Source organism: Octopus bimaculoides, chromosome 3 (genome assembly GCF_001194135.2).
Source record: "Octopus bimaculoides isolate UCB-OBI-ISO-001 chromosome 3, ASM119413v2, whole genome shotgun sequence".
Classification (NCBI taxonomy): Eukaryota; Metazoa; Mollusca; class Cephalopoda; order Octopoda; family Octopodidae; genus Octopus; species Octopus bimaculoides.
The window spans coordinates 38,591,654-38,596,485 of NC_068983.1; the positions used below are offsets into that span (position 1 = coordinate 38,591,654).

General features: G+C 38.8%; 1 protein-coding gene across 1 annotated transcript in view; it reads left to right on the top strand.

The window, feature by feature from the left end:
• The first annotated feature begins 309 nt into the window (after positions 1-309).
• LOC106883865 (carbohydrate sulfotransferase 11) overlaps positions 310-4,832 on the top strand; it is an 11,622-nt gene continuing 7,099 nt past the window's right edge. The window contains exon 1 of the mRNA XM_014935001.2: positions 310-322. The gene's annotated coding sequence lies outside the window, so the exon portion shown is untranslated. The remainder of the gene's footprint in view (positions 323-4,832) is intronic.

Genomic DNA, 4,832 nt, shown 5'->3' on the forward strand with positions numbered 1-4,832 from the left:
GGATGCATCATGCTTTCGGTAGGTATTGTATTTTGTAAAATTGTTTGTCTGGGTTTGCTTTTTCTCTTTATTTTCTTCTTTCTTTTCTTTTCTGTTTTAATCTCGATCAAATCAATTTATATCATTTCCTTAAAATCACTGATAAAATATTTCTTTGTCCTTTTAACATTGTGCCGGTGCCATAAATTGGTAATGATTACTTGATATAACAACATAAAGGGTCGTTATTAGTCTATTTGAGTTGGATAACCAATAAATTAGCGCAACACGCAACATAGAGGAGGAAGAATGTAACAGCTGACGTCTGCATTTTGCTTGTTTGGTAAGTTTAACAGCAAAAGATCTGAAATCATCACCACCACCACCATCACAATCACTACCATAGTCATCATCATCACCAGCACCAATATCACAGCCATCACCATCATCATCACTGAAACCAGTTATACATTGGGGAGAACCATCTATGTAATAAACTATACTTTCACCTAACAGTTATGGTGAAGGTGCGTGGCTTACTGGTTAGAATACTCAGCTTACACTGGTAAGGTCATAAGTTCGATTCCCAGTGGCACATTCTGTCCTTGAGCAAGACACTTTATTTCCCATTGCTCCAGTTCACTCAGCTGGCAAAAATGAGTTGTACCTGTAATTCAAAAGGCCAGCCTTGTCATATTCTTGTCATGTTGAATCTCCCTGAGAACTACATTGTTTTGTTGTTGTTATTTGTTCCTTCTCAAGCCGTGCCTGGTTCATAAGGGCCGGTTTCCCAGTTTCATTGGCGTATATATTCTCCACTTGGACGGGACACCGGTCCGTCGCAGGTGAGCTGCTAAATACAGGAGGAAAGAGTGAGAGAAAGTTGTGGCAAAAGAGTCAGCAGAAGTTCACCATTACCTTCTGCCGGAGCCGCGTGGAGCTTAGGTGGTTCGCTCATAAACACACACATCGCCCGCTCTGAGATTCGAACTTGCGATCCCTCGACCGCAAATCCACTTCTCTAACCACTAAGCTATGTACCTCCCCGAGGACTACATTAAGGGTACACGTGTCTGTGGAGTACTCAGCCACTTGCACATTAATTTCGCAAGCAGGTTGTTCCGTTGATCGGATCAACTGGAACGCTTATCGTCGTAACTGACGAAGTGCCAATTCACCTAACAGTTATTAGTTTCCAATAGACCCCAGCTGTTATCTTTATGACTAATAAAAAAAGAATTATTGTCCTGAGCAGTGACTCAGCGTCCTCTGTCATTAAATGGCATTTTACAGACGCTGTTCCCTATACTTTCAAAAAACAAATATCCCCCAAAACAGCAGTTTATGTTACTCAAACAGAAGTCAGTTTTGTACTGCGTCTATTTATCGATATTATCTTATACTCTCATGTCCAACATGTGTCTCCGGTTTCCTTTTAGATAATTGCACAGATTAGAACCATTTTTTAATAGGCATAGGCCTGACTGTATAATTAAGAGGTTAGCTTTGAAATTACATGATTTCAGGTTCAGCCCTACTGCATGGCAGCTTCAGCAAATGTTTTCAACTGCAGGTCCAGACCAATCAATGCCTTGTGAGAAAATTAGACAAAAAAATTTGGACGTCAATCACACGACTGAAGTGTTTAAGAGCATGAAACAAATATTGCTGTGGTTTTTCTTTTCTTTCTCTTTTTTTTTTGCTGAGAATATCAAGAATTACACAGCAGACCAATCAGTTTAGTTCACCGGTAGTGAACAGCTGACACTGTAGTACATCTCCAGCGTTAGAAGCTGTGCAAAGGCAATAACAAAAATAGTAATAATAATAATGGAAAAGCAAGGCCTTCTGGAGAGCGATCTGGGACCAATCTGTAGAGCATAATGATGAAGCGTAATGGCTTCCTAATGCACGTATAACTACTGGGATACATTTTACCTGCACTTACCTCTGTAATTCAATGGCTAGGTCATAGTACTTTGCTATTTTTTCTATACCTCTCATTTTGACTTTCTCATCATTTGGGACCGTAAAGACTATCATCTGGCCCTTTCTATTCACTTTATCTACTTCTACTAAATCAGGTCTTCTAGTTTCTATTACTCTGTTCATCTGAATGTTAAAATACCACAACATTTTATATTTCTTATTTTCTAGTACTTGCTTCATGTTCATACCATTTATCAGTGTGGTCAAATTCTAGCTTTCTACATAACCTCTAGTGGATTTCTCTCTCTAGGTTGTCATGTCTTTTCTGTGCCAGCATGCTACATTCATTTACTATATGGGTAACACTTTTTCTTTTGCTTTGCATAACCTACATTGAGAATCTACGTGGTTTTTGTCTATCTTGACTTTTATCCAATTAGTCCTTAATACTTGATCTTGAGCCGCTACTAACAAACTGTCTGCCTCCTTTTTCAGCCTTCCTTTCTGCAACCATGTCTCATTACTACTATTTGCTGCGACTAACTTCGGGAATCTACCATGCAAAGCCATCTACTGTCAGTCAGATAACTTTTGTTCTTTTTTCTGACTTTTAACTTGTTTTTTTTTTTTACCCTATGTCTTGCTGTGATTCTAGCTGCTCTTAATAAACTTTCTTCACTATTACCTACACAGGAGGTTATATCTGCTCTAGCTAACTCCGAGTAGTATTCTATTAATATTAACCCTCTTCCACCTTCCTTTCTAAGTAAGTATAATCTTGTTAATCCTGCTCTTGAGTGAAGTCCTCCATTTATATTGAATTCATTCCTACTTCTTCTGTTTAACTTTGCTAAATCAGATTTTGTCCAATCTACAAAAGCTACAAAATATTTAATACTGCCCAAGTATTTACAGCCTTCTCTAGATTCGGACCATCTAGACTTGACTTCATTAGCGTCCTCACCATTCTGGTGTACTCTTTCCCATTTTTCATATTCATTTCTATACTTAGTACTCTGTCAGATTTAAATACTCCTCGATACTTATATCTCTCTCCTTCTTTCTGTGATTTTAATGTCTAGTCATCTGATAATTGGATGGCTTCGTTGTTGACTACCTGTCCCCTTCTCAAGAAAAAAATCGCACACTTATCTATGCCAAGTTCCATGTCTATGTCTTTGCTGAAGATTCTTACAGTCTGTATTAAGGAATCTATCTATTTTTCATTCTTACTAAAAAGCTTCAGATCATCCATGTAGAGCAAATGGTTAATTTTTCCCTTACTATTTCTGAACTAGGAGTAGGGGTAGGAAGCTGTAAGAATATATGGGAAAACACGAATGAGGGGGAATGGGTGAGGTGAGAGAAGGTAGGCAACAACTGGAAAGACCTGGGTAAAGGGTGGATGTAAGGAATGGTGGATAAGGGGTAGGGGATAATCAGTATTTATATATACAGAAAGACAGACAGATAGATAGATAGATAGATAGATAGATAGATAGATAGATAGATAGACAGACAGACAGATAGATAGATAGATAGATAGATAGATAGATAGATAGATAGATAGATAGATAGATAGATAGATAGATAGATAGAACAGGGTATTTTCAGTTTCCTTCAACTAGATCCTCCAACAAGGCTGGCCCAGGGCTATAGTAAAAGATACTTGCCCAAGATGTCACACATTGGAAAAGGACCGAGATGAAAAAGTTGGAAAGCAAGTTCACTGGGCTAAATATTCTCAAACTCTTTCACATGATATACTAATAGCATTGGCTATTTGATTTATGGTTAATTATCTGCCATCTAACACCATATGGTGAAAACAATCGATGTTTTCCTTGGTAGTGGCAGCTGCAGGACATCCAGATCATGGGTCATCTTCAAGACTCTGCCTTTCCCTCCTAAATTCAGCTGCCCACTTTTGCACTGGTCATAAAGCTGGAGCATCATCCCTTAATATAGCAACCACATCAGCATGAATGTTGTTTGGGATCAAACAGTTTTCTGTGGGAATTGATAATACCTCGATGCCAAGCTTTGTCCATTTTGAAGAGAAGTCACAACCAGTAGCTTTTGAAGTCTTCTTTGAATAGTCAGATGTCAGTTTACCTGGAAAGAAACAATGCAGTTAATAATAAGAAGAGTAAGGCGGCGAGCTGGCAGAAGTGTTAGCATGCCAGGCAAAATGCTTAACGGTATTCCGTCTGTTTTTATGTTCTGAGTTCAAATTCCACTCAGGTCGACTTTACTTTTCATCCTTTTGGGGTCGATAAATTAAGTACCAGTTGCATACTGAGGTAGATCTAATCGACTGGCCCCCTCCCCCAAAATTTCGTGCCTTGTGCTTAGAGTAGAAAATAATAATAAGAAGAAGAGCTGAAATTAATGCAATCAAGATTTTACAGCCTCAAAAATGGAAAATTTGACCTCAAAGACGCACTTCGTTCTGGCCGTCCAGTTGAGTTCGATGAAGAGTGATTAAACCAACTTTTGTACGAAAATTCTCGTCAAACTGGCAGAGTAAATGGAATGCTCCCACACTGCTATAGAGAAGCATCTTCACTCGATGGGAAAGGTTCAAAAGTATGGAGCATGGGTTCCGCATGCTTTAAGTGACAACAACAAAAATCAACGAGCCACAATCTCCGCTGGTTTGCTTGCTCGTCACCGCTCAACTCATGGACACAAGCAACGATTTCTTTACCGTGTAGCAAACTCATAAGAGGCGGAGAGAGAACGTAAGTTCGTTTGCCCGAACATGAGAAATTATTGATTTCTCATTGGTTAAAAATTACTGCCCATATACGAATTATGAACTTCGTTGAAGAAATCTTTCACGGGGTTACGGTTCTATGATTCGTGTATGAGTAGTTATAAAAACCCTGATTTTCGGCAAAATCTCCAGTGATCGTTGAATC